The 15271-nt window shown below is 38.3% G+C and overlaps 2 long non-coding RNA genes across 2 annotated transcripts; one reads left to right on the top strand and one right to left on the bottom strand.

The window, feature by feature from the left end:
• The first annotated feature begins 5223 nt into the window (after positions 1 to 5223).
• LOC309475157 lies at positions 5224 to 15172 on the top strand. Its single transcript, XR_014197533.1, has 4 exons — positions 5224 to 5610; positions 12511 to 12830; positions 14747 to 14826; positions 15012 to 15172. It is a non-coding gene; the product is annotated as an uncharacterized lncRNA (long non-coding RNA).
• LOC309475159 lies at positions 7105 to 12667 on the bottom strand. Its single transcript, XR_014197534.1, has 3 exons — positions 12544 to 12667; positions 10313 to 10485; positions 7105 to 8534 (listed from the first exon to the last, which is right to left on the bottom strand). It is a non-coding gene; the product is annotated as an uncharacterized lncRNA (long non-coding RNA).
• Positions 15173 to 15271: the final 99 nt, after the last annotated feature.

Here is a 15271-nt window from a genome sequence, read left to right as displayed (position 1 = left end):
TGCTGTTGCAGTAAGAATGTGTGCTAGGGACGGTGCAAGTGTCAACTGGTGTGAGTGTGTTTGTATGTATTCATGCATGAGACTACTTGGGTCAGCACTCACGTGCGAGTGTGTGTGTGTGTGTGTGTATGCGCAAGTAGGTGTTTAGATATTCATAGCACACTTTGATATGATCCCTCTCTATCTGCACACATGGTCAGTGTGCTAATGTGCCTGTCACCATATTTCTCATTTTATGGTCATTTCTGTTAGTCTTCCTTTTTGTTTGTGTGGGGACTCACATATGAAAGAGTGTGCCCATTCCTCAGAGTATCTATCTATCTATCCATCCATCCATCCATCCATCCATCCATCCATCCATCCATCCATCCATCCATCCATCCATCCATCCATCCATCCATCCATCCATCCATCCATCCATCCATCCATCCATCCATCCATCCATCCATCCATCCATCCATCCATCCATCCATCCATCCATCCATCCATCCATCCATCCATCCATCCATCCATCCATCCATCCATCCATCCATCCATCCATCCATCCATCCATCCATCCATCCATCCTACACACATATATATAATCATATATTATATAATATCTTTGCAATTATATATATACACACCCTATATATACAGTCCTGGTCAGAATTATTGGCACCCTTGGTAAATATGAACAAAGAAGCCTGTGGAAATAAAAATGCATTGTTAATCCTTTCAATCTTTTATTAGAAAATTCACAAAAATCCAGGGGGGGGGCCTGCCTTTTGTGTGACGAAGCCTTTTCTGCGACAGCTGCAAATCTCCGATGCACAGTGTAAACATCAGCGTCCAAATTCACTCACTTCATTTCGTTTACTCCTTGCAGATATAGTGCACTCAAATACCAAACACAATATAGGGATTAGTGAATGAGTGAACGAGTGAACGAGTGAGCGGTTTCGGACACAGCTTTGGTCATGTAAGTGACAGGCTGAAGAGACCCCAATGACCTCGGATGTTTTGGTCAGCTAGAGGATTAAATAAATGTTTTTTACACATGTTTGGTGCCTCTCTGAAAAACATGGAGAGAGCACATTCCAGTAAACAAACAGGTAATTCTACGATTAAGTAAAATGTCAGAAGCTTGAAGCAGTCATTAAAATCAATTAATATGTAGAAGGATAAATATTGATTATTGATTAATACCTTGATTATAGTCACTCATTAGATATACATTGAAGTGGCAATAAGTACTTCAAAATTCTATTGAAGTGCCCCCTTCAGTAGAATCCATGATGCCATGTATCTGAACGAGATGTCCAGGACCTCCAGCAGAAAAATAGGCACAAAATTTCTCAACAATACTCAGTAATACTCAACTATTTTCTGCAACATCTAGTTGATGGTAACTTCTTAATTATATATATAAATGTGTGTGTGTGTGTGTGTGTTTAAATAAAACGAAATAAATAAAAAAGTTAATACATTTTATAATACTTTTACCGCACTTCAATACACTTTGCATGCATACTGAACTACATGCTGTTAAAGTATTGTAGTTCATGCTTATATATTCACAGCAAACACTTATATTGAAAAAAAACAAAACATGCACAAGTAATATGTGTTTATTTTATGCTTTAATGCCACTTAGTCATTCCAATCTGCTTGCTGTTTTCTGCTCACCTTCTGGCTCTGGTCTTCCCATACCTTACTTCTTTCCTCCTGGTGCTCTTTCTTACATGTTATTTGTACCAAACCAATTATCCATCAATTTCTATCTTAATCGTCGCCTGTAACTTGTTTTCTTTCTGCTCAAGAGTATAGGCTGAATAATGAGACTCTGCCCAATTAGTCTCTAATGGCCTTTAATTAATTGAGAGGATAACAATCCAGTTTTAATTTCATACACATTAATGTGCACTGCTCTTAGACCCTTCAGGCTTCTCCTTCTTCCCACCCATCAATACCATTTGAAGGTGCTTTCCTCTCCTCTGCTCTCTGACAAGACAGGAATTCAGATGCCCAGAGTTCAATTAAATCTCAATTTGAGTTTTGTTTGACTAAAAGAGAAACGTGAGAAAGTGAAGCGAATGGCATGTATTCTAGTGCACTTCAATAACAATTGGTAGTCTTGTGCAGCAACTCATTACCATGGTGACAGCCAGGTCGAATTTAGGGGATATGACATCATCACTTTGATGTCCGTTAGTGTCAGTGTCACTGTCACTCAAAAGAAACAGCAGCTTTCCTCTATAGCTCTCTTCTGATCTTTCTTTATTTTCACTTGTACAACACTGAAAGCTTACATTCATACACTCCTCTTTTATTTTCATTGAGTCACTTACACATTCAAAAGTAAACAAAAACGTTAAGAAAATCAATCCATATGTGTCAAGTGTATGAGAATCTCCTGATTTGTTTTGAAGGCACGTTTGTCTGTAGAAAAATGTGTTTTGGAATCAGTTGCACTTGAGAGCTCATACAGAAAACTCATTTGAATTTGAAAAGATGAGGAGCTAAATTATCACAGAAATTCTTTGTGCAGTAAATGTATTTCCTTTCAATTTGTCTCCTCTAACTGAAACACGAGTTTCCAAGAGTAAGGGAGAACAGAGAATACGTTAACATTTTGTTTAGCCTGACTGTGTGGTTTTTTTGTGCTATACATGTCTCAAATGTTGATATAATATTCCAATATTGTCTGCTTAAAGTGAACTAAAAGTAAATAACTAAATTATCCCTGATTTGTGCAGATTAATGTCAAGTACAAAGAGTGCTCCCCCTCCCTCCCCATCTTCTCAGCAATGATATTTCTTGTTTAAATGATTTGTTATATATAAAATTAAACTTGCTGATTCAGATAATACTAGATATGTCATTTAACATCTATTAACATGATTATTTGCAATTATTATAAGTATCATTATAAACCAGGTGTACCTTAAATTTGTCTCACAGCCTCAGGGGCTGGGTGCTCCTGTTAGCTTATTCCTGGTCTCTACTACATAAAAACAATATCTACAATGCCATACATTATGCATAATATAAAGCAGTCAAACTAGTTAGAGGTTAGTGACCTCCTGGGACCCAGTAAAAAATTTAAATAGGTATCTTCAGCCTTTCATTAATTATTACCGCTAATTCCTGTTTTAATGTGTGTGTTTTTTAGCAACTTGGAACACAAACTAACTTTACTTGTAATGTCATCCCAAAGGTAAAAATGTACATTAATACCCAAAGTCCCTTACAGAAGGCACTGAAATCAGCTGTACATGAAAAGTTTCCATTGTTACATTTCTAAAATATTTTTTGAAAATTGTCCCTCACACAAACATTTGGCATTTCTGAAGCCCAGATCGTCTGAATATTCAGAAAAATCCAATAAAAGCAAGACAAAAATCAATGGATTGGTGTCAGGAATTATGCCCTGAAGACTAGGCGTATTTAGTTCAGTGTTAACAGAAATATAAGCCAAATCCCTAATTTAAATCCAAAATGAGAGGCATCAGCAAAATTCAATCATATCACAAAAGCTCTTAAAGAAGCAACAACATATTGTTTAATGTTTTGTGCAGCGTTTCAATGTTGACACTGAAAGATAAGGTCGTCAATCCTGCGATAGCGATCATGTAATATCCGCATTCTGCAAGTTATGAAATCTGAATCATGACCATCACAACAAAACCAGTCCCATGCTGCCAATGTTGCCGGCTTTTGAACTTCTAACTTGTTTCGTTTCTTCTTAATAGCAACTCCAGACCTCCACAATAAGGCCTTTTCTGATCGAGTGCCACTTGACCTCTACGCCTTACATTAAATGAATAGAACCTAATTAGAGCGGTTCAATAAGACATTGATCCGAGTATGTTAATAACAGCATGATCTCAGACAAAAAAGATCACGTACTGAGGCTGCGGGGCTGATAGCATGACGCTGGTTAATTGGGACGGCGGGCCTGCGCGGTAACAGGAGGCTTTTTTTTCCGCTGTGTGCTATCTCTGCTATCTGTCAGGCGCTTAGCTCTGCTTTCATTACATCTGGACCACAGAGCCTCTGATCAGCGCGATAGCGTCCTAAAAAGAGTTGCATTAAGAGAGGGGCACAACGCGAGTGATTTCATAAGCAGACAATATAAAATGCCACACACCAGTGAAAGAGGGGGGGGGGGGGGGGGGGGGGGGGGGTGGGGGGGGGGGGGGGGGGGATACAGGAGTGGGAGTGAGTGGGAAGAGTAAGGGTGAAATGCATAGAAAAAAGAAAGGGATGAAGCCAGGGGAGATTTTTAATGAGAAAAAACAAAGAAACGAGCGACTGCTCATGCTACGGACCATCTTTAATCCCCCTGTCTTGAACGAGAGAGTTAGAAAGAGAGTTGAGGTGGAATAAGATCAGTGAGTCCTCGTCAAAAAAAAATCTTTGTGGAAGACTGGGTTCTGATTTTACAAAGTGTTCTGATATTGTATTGTGCAAGTGTGTGTGTGTGTAGGAGTGTGTGTTCTCACGCATGTATCATTAGGCATCATTAGAGCAAATTATATGGAGGGAGAGAGACAGATGCTTCCTTTGGCACATAGTGAGAACCCTTACACCACTGCAACACACTGCAAGGCCAGCAACAGAAACATAATATGTATAAACAAGCATGCATAGATACATGCAGATCATTTATACTGCATTAAAAACAGTATGTGCAATACTTACAAACAGGGATAAAGAAATAGTTCTCACTCTTTTTCTCTCTACGTCATACTGTGTGATGTGTTTACAATTATTATTTTAGTCTACATTAATTAATTTGCACTGTAACATTAATAAGCAGGGCTTCTTTATCAGTGACTATATGAAGGATTAAGATTCCTCTTAAAGGGATAGTTCACCTGAAAATGAAGTCATCATTTACTTTTTTACTTTCATGTCATTCAAAACCTGTACCACAATCCTACTTCTGTGGAACACAAAAGAAGATATTTCAGTGTCAGTGGGGTCCTGTACTGTTTTTCATGACATTGGAATAACATGAGAGTGAGAAAATGACGACAAGATTTAAATTTTTAGGTGAACTATCCCTTTAAGAGGAATCTAAATCTTTCAGTCACTGATAACAGAGCCCTGCTTATTAATGTTGACAGTGCAAATTAATGTAGACTAAAATAATATTGCACAGTATGACAGAGAGAAAGAGAGCGAGAGACTACAACAACAAGCAGAAAACATGCCCACAGGAAATGGAATTAGCCACTGTGCAAGTAAAATTGTTGCACATGTGGCTCAGTCCAAACACAGTTTCTCTTTCCATATCCATCCATCACACTGTTTCTCCAGCTACTGCGCATTCTAACAAATTTCTCCTCCATTCTTTCCCTCCCCCTCTTCTTCCTCCTCTTCTTCACATTTCTGCATGTGTAATCCTATAGATTCTTTGATGTTATGCTACACACTCACTCCTCACTATCTCCTCCTCCTCCTCTCTCCCTCTCTGTCTCTCCCTACCCCTCCTCTTCTTTCTTTCTCTCTCTCTCTCTCCCTTTCTCTATCTCTTTCTCGTGCACCACCTGTTAGTGCAGACCCCTGTGCTTTGGAATTCACTTGTTTATGAGGGAGTCTTTCACACTCACACAATCAAAGGTAAGAGAAAATCCTTCTTATTTATCTTTGCCTGGAACTTCCTAGCATCTGTTATGTAATTGAATCTCCCAGCATTTTCTTATTTATTCATTTATTTGTTTGCCCCTCTCTTTGCAAACCCCTCCCTCGCTTTCTGTCTTTCTGGTAATTAGTCAATTCATTGTTAACCCTTTCTTGCAGTGTTATTCTGTTTATATTTCTGGAAATGGAATGATCATAAAGTCCACTCTTTCTATTTACCGCCGGTCCCCTTAACCTCTCTTTCTGTCCTTGTCCGTGCGCCCCCACAACCTGCACTCATTCTGCGTTAAGTATTAATGTACTCATGTATGCATGCACGTTAACCTTTTCACTCTCTTCCTGTTTCTCTCTCCCCTCCCCTCCACCCCTCAACTCTCATTTGCCGTTTTGTTTTTGCATAATCTTAACTTTAGATGGAGAGAATATATGTGAAAAATCTGATACATGGGGATACTGTGATATGAGATACTGTGCATGCGATGTTTTTTTAGTTTTTTTTAATCTCTTTTGGAAAGCGTGCGATGCAGACTTCTCTCTATCTCACTCTGGTAATCCATCAGTGTCTGAGTGACACAGTGACTGACTGTGAAACGGTGATGTGCTTCTCATCAGGACCACTGATCTTGTGTGAATAAAAGAGAACATGATACCACTGATGAGACACATGAAAGAGTTTAGAGAGACAGATAGACAGAAATACAGAAATACAGATAGATAGATAGATAGATAGATAGATAGATAGATAGATAGATAGATAGATAGATAGATAGATAGATAGATAGATAGATAGATAGATAGATAGATAGATAGATAGATAGATAGATAGATAGATAGATAGATAGATAGATAGACAGATGTAGATGTCAGCATGAGCAGATTTAGACCTCAGGCAGAAGCAGCGGAGAACTGAACAAGAATTTTAAACACTGAATGAGACAACTGACAGAGATGTGAAAAGTAAAAAAAAAAGGGTCTGCATAACCAGATACATGTGTCAGTTACACAATTAAAGTATTGTGCTGCTTAGTCAGCTTGTTAATTTGATCAGCTAGAGAGTATGTTGACAGCAGTCCAAATCACATCTAGCCATTGTGTTTGGCTTCAAATGCCAACAGTGTCATTATGTACTGTGACAACCCACTGCCAAACATGTCAGTAATATACAGTACTGGAATATCTCTCTTCATTACTTCCTCTCACTCTCACATCCCACCCCCCAGTCAGAGGCGTCTTCTCAACAGCCTCTTCATGTCTTGCTGTGATCCAATCTCAAGCACTGACATTCATTCATTTTGTGACTGCTCTCACAGAGTTAGCGGGTTATTGCGCAATGCGCACAGTTCACTTTGCAAAGCAATAGGCGAGAAAATCTGCAATCTAAAAAAAAAATCTGTAAAAACAGGGCACAAATGTACTCTATTGATCTGAAGGAATTTTCTTTTGACATTTACACTGCATTACGTTGTGTTTTAGATAGGGGTGTAACAATATATCGTGTCACAATATATCGCAATACAAAAATGCAACAATATGTATCGTGGATAGTGACAATATGTCTTGTGTATAATTCACCCAAAATAAAAGTTACTGTGTGAGGAACAAATCAAGTTTTCAGAGTTTTAGTGTCAGTACTACATGAAACTAAAATATATGTTGAATATAATGTATAATAATGCAATGGGGGAATATTGTGGGTCCTGAAAAGGCCAAATATCTTATGTTACCATTAAAAAGTGTCCTACATCATTTTAAATATATCTAGTCAGTGACAGAGTGCAAGTATATTTGTCTAAAACTAATTCTGTATTTTCCGCTTCAGAATAATGAATATTTTTATTCTGGTGTCACTATTGTCCTGTGCATTGGGTTTCCAGCACCAAGTCCAAGCCAATCATTTACACCCACAATGTAATATCAAATTTAGCATTTTAATCAACAGTTAATTTTTTGTTAACCTTTTATCATATATATCGCACAAGATCAGTGGTCCTGAAAGAGGTGTTAGTGAAGCCAGCAGGGGGTGCTCACCCTGTGGTCTATGTGGGTCCTAACGCCCCAGTATAGTGATGGGGGCACAATACTGTCAAAGAGCACCGTCCTTCGGATGAGACGTTAAACCGAGGTCCTGACTCTCTGTGGTCATTCAAAATCCCCATCTGTCTTTCGAAAGAGTAGGGGTGTAACCCTGGCATCCTGGCCAAATTTGCCCAGTGGCCTCTGTCTATCATGGCCTCCTAATCATCCTCATATACTGATTGGCTTCATCACTGTCTCCTCTCCACCAGTAAGCTGGTGTGTGGTGGGCGTTCTGGCGCAATATGGCTGCCGTCGCATCATCCAAGTGGATGCTGCACATTGGTGGTGGTTGAGGAGATTCCCCCCTTCTATGTAAAGCGCTTTGAGTGCTGAGAAAAGTGCTATATAAATGTAATTAATTATTATTATCATATGTCGCAATTATATCGTATTGTGAGTTCAGTATCGTGATATGTCTCAAAACGTGACATGAGAGTATCGTTACACCCCTAGTTTTGTTAACATTTAGTTAACGTAAATGTATGTAAAATAAAAAGGATAATTTCCTGGTAATGAGCTGCCAGTACTTTTTCTGCTATTTTACGGATTTATTTCTTAGTGTGCACACTGCCACGACGCACTGCAGAGCGTGCAAGTTACTACAAGTTTGTTTTTCTTTTTTTATTGATGACAACAGTGCCAACATGACAGCTTACTTAGTTCTAGATTGACTTAACTAGCATTGCACTAGCCATTTGGGTTGTTAAAGAATAGATTTCCTAAAAGATTGCACTATGAATGAGGTCTACAGTTGCCCACCAGTAGAAGCACACATCAAATCGATGCAAATTAGATTACATTCGAATCCGCCGCTGGCTTGGAAGTTTCTGAAACACATAAAATCACTTTTGAATAGAAATGAGCCCACAGTTACCTCTGAAGAAATCATCTCAGAAGATGAAAAAATATATACGATACAATCACATTTAGTTGATAAAAAATTATATTATTATTCAGATTTGTTCTAGTGTGCAAGTATCATTTCCAAAATCTCATTTCGTCATATAATGACTTTAGATACAAATTGACATTTCCCTCAGTCTGAGGGTTGAAAAATAATCCTTAGATTCCGGTCCACGCCAGTGAATTGCAAATCATTGAAAATGTTTAAATAAATAATGAAATAAACAGGTTTCATAAACATCACAGACACGTATTATTATGTACAGCAGGTGGTGGGAAGAGATTTGATTTGAAGCCTGAGAAATAAAATTCTACTAAGCGTGAGGTACTGTGCTAATCGCTAATCTTGTTAGCGTCCATGTGTCATGATCTCATTAGCGGTGCTTCACCAATGCCATTATGACAAGTTACCTGCCACCACCGTGGAGACAGCCATGGTGCCTGTCAAAACAGTGGACGCCCTGATGGATTGACAAGTAGAAATCGCTGCAATGGCATGTAATGATGTGCTTTTGGCCAAAATGCCTCAAAATTACCTTAAAGGTCAGCTACTATATGTATGAGTATGTGTCCTATTCCTGAATTCTTCCTTCTTTTGAAACTACGGCTACAAGTGTCTCCCTTGGCAAGATGTTCTAATGTTTTTGAAAGAAGTCTCTTCTGCTCACCAAGGCTGCATTTATTTGATCAAAAATACAGTAAAAACAAAAACATTGTGAAATATTATTACAATTTAAAATAACAGTTTTATTTTTTATATATATATATATATATATATAATATATATATTTAAAATGTCATTTATTTGTGTGATGGCAAAGCTGAATTTTAAGCATCATTATTAAGCAGTTGTGCTGCTTAATATTTTTATGGAAACCATGATACATTTTTTCAGGATTATTTTACATATACAAAGTTGAAAAGAACAGCATTTATTTGAAATAGAAATCTATTATATATTATAAATGTTTTAACTATAACTTTTGATCCTTCTGCATCCTTGCTGAATACAACTTTTGAACAGTAGTGTATAATAAATAAATGATAAAACAAAAATATTATAGTTAAAATATGAATGTTAAAATGATTAATATTTCCATATTTTATCATAAAAAAGGTAGCACTTTATTTTACAGTCCTGTTCCCCATGTACATAGTATGTACTTATAATAGTAATTAAAATAACTGGTAATAACTATGCCCTGAACCTAACCTTTACCCACTTTCTTAGATAAGTACACTGTAATTACACGTAAGTGCACGTACAGTAAAATAAAGTGCAAAAAAAAAAAAGTGTTATACATAATAATATATAGCTCCTTTTGTATTTCAAGGTTGTCCTAACTTAACAATGATGCTGACTGTTCCATAGTACCACCAAAGTACATGTGCTCTTTAAAATTATCTTCCTGATTGAAATTCTCAATTATTTCAGCTGGGATTAGCTGCAAACGCTCAGGGGAGCTTCTGCATATCAAGTGTACCCATAGAAACAAGACGTTGTGGCTAGAACCACGAATAAAGTCAAAAGTGCATTCTCACTTCTTATCAAATTACACACTCACTTTCTCTTAACCCATTTCCCATCCTCTCCTCATTCTAGCACAGTAACTCTTATAAACTAATATTTTGGGGTCTGAAACTGGCTCATTTGCGGTTCCCAGTGCTGCTTTAAGGAAAGCGCTTAGTGAAGCTGACAAACCTTAACTGCTGCCCTGTTTTCCAGCTCGGCTCACGTTGAGGGTTAGAAGAGCAGGTTGAAATTGAAAGTGTGCTGTGGCACGCAGGTCTGGCAGCTCAGAAACAGTTTTGACAAGCCAGGTCAATTCATCTCAGTCTCTGGAGGTATTACAGATCAAATGCGTATCTGACAGTCTGTCAAAACAAACAACAACAAACAAGGTTGTTAAGAGGTCTCTGGAAGGAGGTCTTTAATTTAGAAAGGAAGACACAAAGGCTTACCAGTTGTTTCAATTAACATCGAATAAAACTGAGTAAGGCTGCAGGGAAGAGGAAATCGGCCAAGCACTGCTTTTGGCTTCAAGCATAGATTTTTGCTCACGACTTCTAAATAAACAGAGCAGGGCTTAGATGGAGAGTTCTTAAAGCTAGAGCTCAGCACAAACTTCTTAAGCCGCAGCATGCAAACGCCCACTCTCGTCCAACTCTGAACCTCCAGCCACTCTTTCCTCACTTCGCTTTGTACCTACTCATACTCACAGCCTCTAGCCTATTGCTCTTGTGCTGTAGTTTGCAGCTCCACTCAGCAACTAAGTTATAACTCTCATGTATATTTGTGTCTGTTCAACGTTTAAGCATTTAAAGTAGAGCGCAACTTTTGGTTTTGGTCTCGAACACGGGTCTCTAGATCCAGTAAAATGTCTACAACTCCTTTCAAGAACAAGAAACAGCTCTTTTGTTCAAATTCAATGGCCTCAAAATTCAAAGGAGATTCTAAGACTAAATGCATTTCTGTGAAACCAAGTGCCCTCAAGATCTGAGTAGTGAATTTCTGCCATGCTGGGGTGGACTACATGAACATCTGTCCTCATGAAACTGCTTTGAATCTGCTTTTGAAATAGTGGGAAGTTTGATGGTTATGGATTTTTGCTCACAAGTTCACATTTCTATCCCCAAGCCTATTACCACATGCCCTCGACCCAGATTCCACTCCAAAATATATTTTAGAATAAGCTCATCCCCAAAATGGCGTAATTATCATAGAGATGAAGGAAGTGAAGTTATATTGTTTCTTCACCATTTGGGTTGATCACATCCTGAGCAAATGGTCATCATCAATTGTAGAATGGGACTGGGTGTGGGACACAGAGAACCTTCTCAGACAATGGGGTGTCTCAACTTCATTAACTTACAGACCACAACTGTTGCAACAAGAGCAACTTCATTTACATTAAGAGTGGTAAACTAACAGGATAAAAGGTTTAAGATTTGGATTTTCTGGGTTCATTCTGACGCCGGTGAACCCAAGGTGCTTTGTGTACCTTGCCACTGCTATGCTGTAATAAACTTCATTTTTTAGATCTTCGACATCCACATAATTTTTTCTTACAGGCACTTAGTTCAGTTCAGACTGCAGGCAAAAGTGTTTTATTTTTATTTTCATGACAGTGTGAACAGCACATGGAATCTGATATTTTTTATTCAGATTTGTGCCACTTCCATATGTGGTACTAAACCAGATACAGATCCAGTCTTTTGCAATGCAACCTCAGTCTGAACAGTTATATCAGAATTCGACACTCGACATTCATCACAATTCTGTGTTGACGAGAGTCACTGCAAAGATTTTACAAACCGGTAGTTCTTTGGTGGAAGATAGCGGCGAAGTTAGTCAGCACATGGACAGCGAGGTGTTAGAACTCATAAGTATTATGGTGACAGCTCTATACAAGCAAAACTCCTGGTCTTCATCCTCCTTGTCGCCTGCACACAAATTCACTAGCTTCTGTGGCCCATCACCTTATAAACAAATGTGTAATCTGAGCAGCAAATCAGAATCAAGCACTTAGGCTTGCTGTGTGAACGAAGCGAGGATAGTTCACGCAAAAATTATAATTCATGCATCATTTACTCACCCTCAGTCATTCCAAACCTGTATGACTTTCTTTCTTCTGTGATACGCAACAGAAGATATTCTGAAAAATATAAATTCAGCGAAAGTCCAATTGTAAGAACAAAAAACAGTGTTCTGCAGAAGAATGAAAGTCATACACGTTTGAAACAACATGAAGGTGAGTAAATGACGCATGAATTTTCACTTGAACTATCCTTGTAACCGCCGGTGACTCTGGTGGAACCGTCTGTGTATTTTAAGTCGCTTTGGATGAAGCACATCTAAGTGAATAAGTGTCAAAATAACTGTCTTTCTCTCTGGTTTAGCTCTATGACGGTGCGTAAGGGAAAAAAGCTTACCATCTCCATCCAGGAACACATGGCCATAGACGTCTGTCCTGGCCCCATACGACCAATTAGACAGATCTCTGCCTATTTCCCCCGACTCTCCCCGACTGCTGACCCCATCTCTCCTAACCCTGCTTCTCCACTGGCTCTTAGCCCAGGGGTTGGGACCTCTGGAGGAACGAGGGGAAGTCTCTTGTCCCCTCTCCAGGCAGGGGCGAGGGGAGGGGGTGGGTCTCTCTCAGCAGCAAGCAGCATTGAGACATCTGTGGACATCTGCAGTTCAGACAGCGATGACAGTAGTAAGTTTTGACATTGTATGCTTAAATACCTGCAGAAAAAACACACACATATCCAAGGGATACTATTTAGTCACACATCAACACACAACCGTAACTGTAAGGTATCATGGAAGTATAATAATGTTACATAAGTTGTACAGTCAGTGGCCTCTTAGCACATAACCAATCTGCGTGGTCACTGGTCACATGTGAGTGCATGCATCATGGGAGTTTTGAGAAACTATGCGTCTCAGAGGTGACTGTGACAAATAAGGGTGTGTTTTATAAGTCCTAGGACAACATCCATAGTTTGTAAATTATAGGTTGATAAGAATGTTCTTCAAACCCCATCCATGACCCCTTAAACTCTGAGTAGTTCCAAATATCCACATATTTTCGGCTCTTATAAAATACTGTTGATTTGATTAATTATAGCCTATTGGGCTATATAAGCACGTGTGTGTGTGTGTGTGTGTGTGTGTGTGTGTGTGTGTGTGTGTGTGTGTGTGTGTGTGTGTGTTCCAGGAAAACAAAGATGGGCATAGCTGTAATTTTAAATGAGGTTTATTAACGATAAGAGGTTTAGTATACAGCAGACTTACCTCTGTCTGTTCGTTGACAGTTTATCAGCATCCCTCCACCGCATCATCTCCTCACTTCTAACGTTAGTACTAATTATTCTTATCACAACCGGGGGGAATACTCTGGGTTCGGGCCAAAACTCCGAGCCCGGAATCCTCCCTCCGGACAGCACGCATAACCCTTGTGATTGTGAACTCGTGAAGTCGGATATAGCATGATTGAGCAAAGCGATTATACGATTTATTTATTTTTTACTATTTTGTAGTTGTTATTTTTTCTAACAAAGTCTCAGGTTTTAATTATCTTTGTTTCACCACACAATCCAAACAACAAATGTCTTACTTTTTTCGCTCTTTAATGTCACGTGACAGACCTATATAGATGCTACTGTTCAAACGGCGAACGGTCGGATAATCTCTTCCTCTTTACAACTAGTGGCCTAGTTAGCTATAGTATAGCACGATATAAATATGAATAATTATCAGAAGGTTTGTTGAAAAGATTCAGTAAAACTTACTGTAATGTATCTTTTCTCAAGTAATCGCACAAGTAGTGTTTCAACCGTTGGAAAAGACACCAAAACAATGCCACCTGACCTCAGGCAAGTAATGTCATAGCTGTCAAAAAAACTAAACAAAACAAAAAAAAACTTAAGAGAAAAACAATTCGTAAAATCACACATTGTTAAATGTATAGGGCCTCTACTATATTATAACGTTAAATTATAATTTTACTTAATCTGTTATAGTTTATGTGGTGTGGCCTATATTTGAATAAATATCCTAGCTATGTCTAAAAATGAATGACAAAAATATTTAAAAAAACAGAGAAAATAAATCTTCCATTTACTAAAAAAACAAAACAAGCAAGCAACCAAACAAAGTTATATATCGTCAGATATATGTTATCAAATATAATTTATTGTTTTAATTAATATAGGCTATTATCCATATGGTAATGCAAATCCACGAAGGGGCATCCTACCTGCTATATTCCCTACAGAAATAAATAGCTATATTGTACATAGCAAAGTATTATGTTGATCATATTACCTTATTTAAATTTTTGTTGGTTTGCCTGGTAAACATTATATAGGAATTATTATCTTAATAATTCTGCAATATTAAGCTTTACTTTGCATTGGCAATATGCATAGGTTAGTACTGGCTTAATATTCCAATTTGCATTGTTGCTATCCATCTTACCATCTGTCAGATATGCACGCCTCCTAATTGTGTTTCATAATGGATCGTTTAATCTGCTTCCTGTCAGGTATTATGGCAGGTACCATAATGATTATGGCAGATAATAGTGATGTTATTAACATTTATACTATCATTCCTATGATTGTGTAGCTGCACTGGGGACGTTAGAGTTTGAACTGAGGTATGAGAGAGCAACCAGTTCACTCCACTGTACCATCATCAGAGCCAAGGTAACGTCCATCTCACACCTCTGCAGTTCACTACACACTCACACCTATCTGTGACTCACACTGCAAAAACCTGCAGGTGATTTACCCTTTAGCAGTTTATTCTACTTCAACAGGACTCCTTTGTTTCTATATATAATTTTTATGTAGCATTCCTGTCCATTAAAACGGCTTGTTTTTTTGTTTAGGGTCTGAAACCCATGGATTTTAATGGCCTGGCAGATCCGTATGTCAAACTTCATCTTCTACCAGGAGCCTGCAAGGTGAGATCCTGTTTGGAGTAATTAAACCTTTTATGCATAAAGTTCACTATAAGGGACAGATTTGTATTAGTCATTTGAACCATTCAGGGCAGGGGTGTAGTTTGTGGGGGGGTGTGGGGGAGGTAACCCACCAATAACCAAGCACCTATCACAACATAAAATGTGCGACCCATTTGATTCTATTG

Source organism: Leuciscus leuciscus (genome assembly GCF_965113295.1).
Source record: "Leuciscus leuciscus genome assembly, chromosome: 1".
Classification (NCBI taxonomy): Eukaryota; Metazoa; Chordata; class Actinopteri; order Cypriniformes; family Leuciscidae; genus Leuciscus; species Leuciscus leuciscus.
Note: the sequence above shows the minus strand (reverse complement) of the source record. Positions and strands in the feature narration are given on the sequence as shown.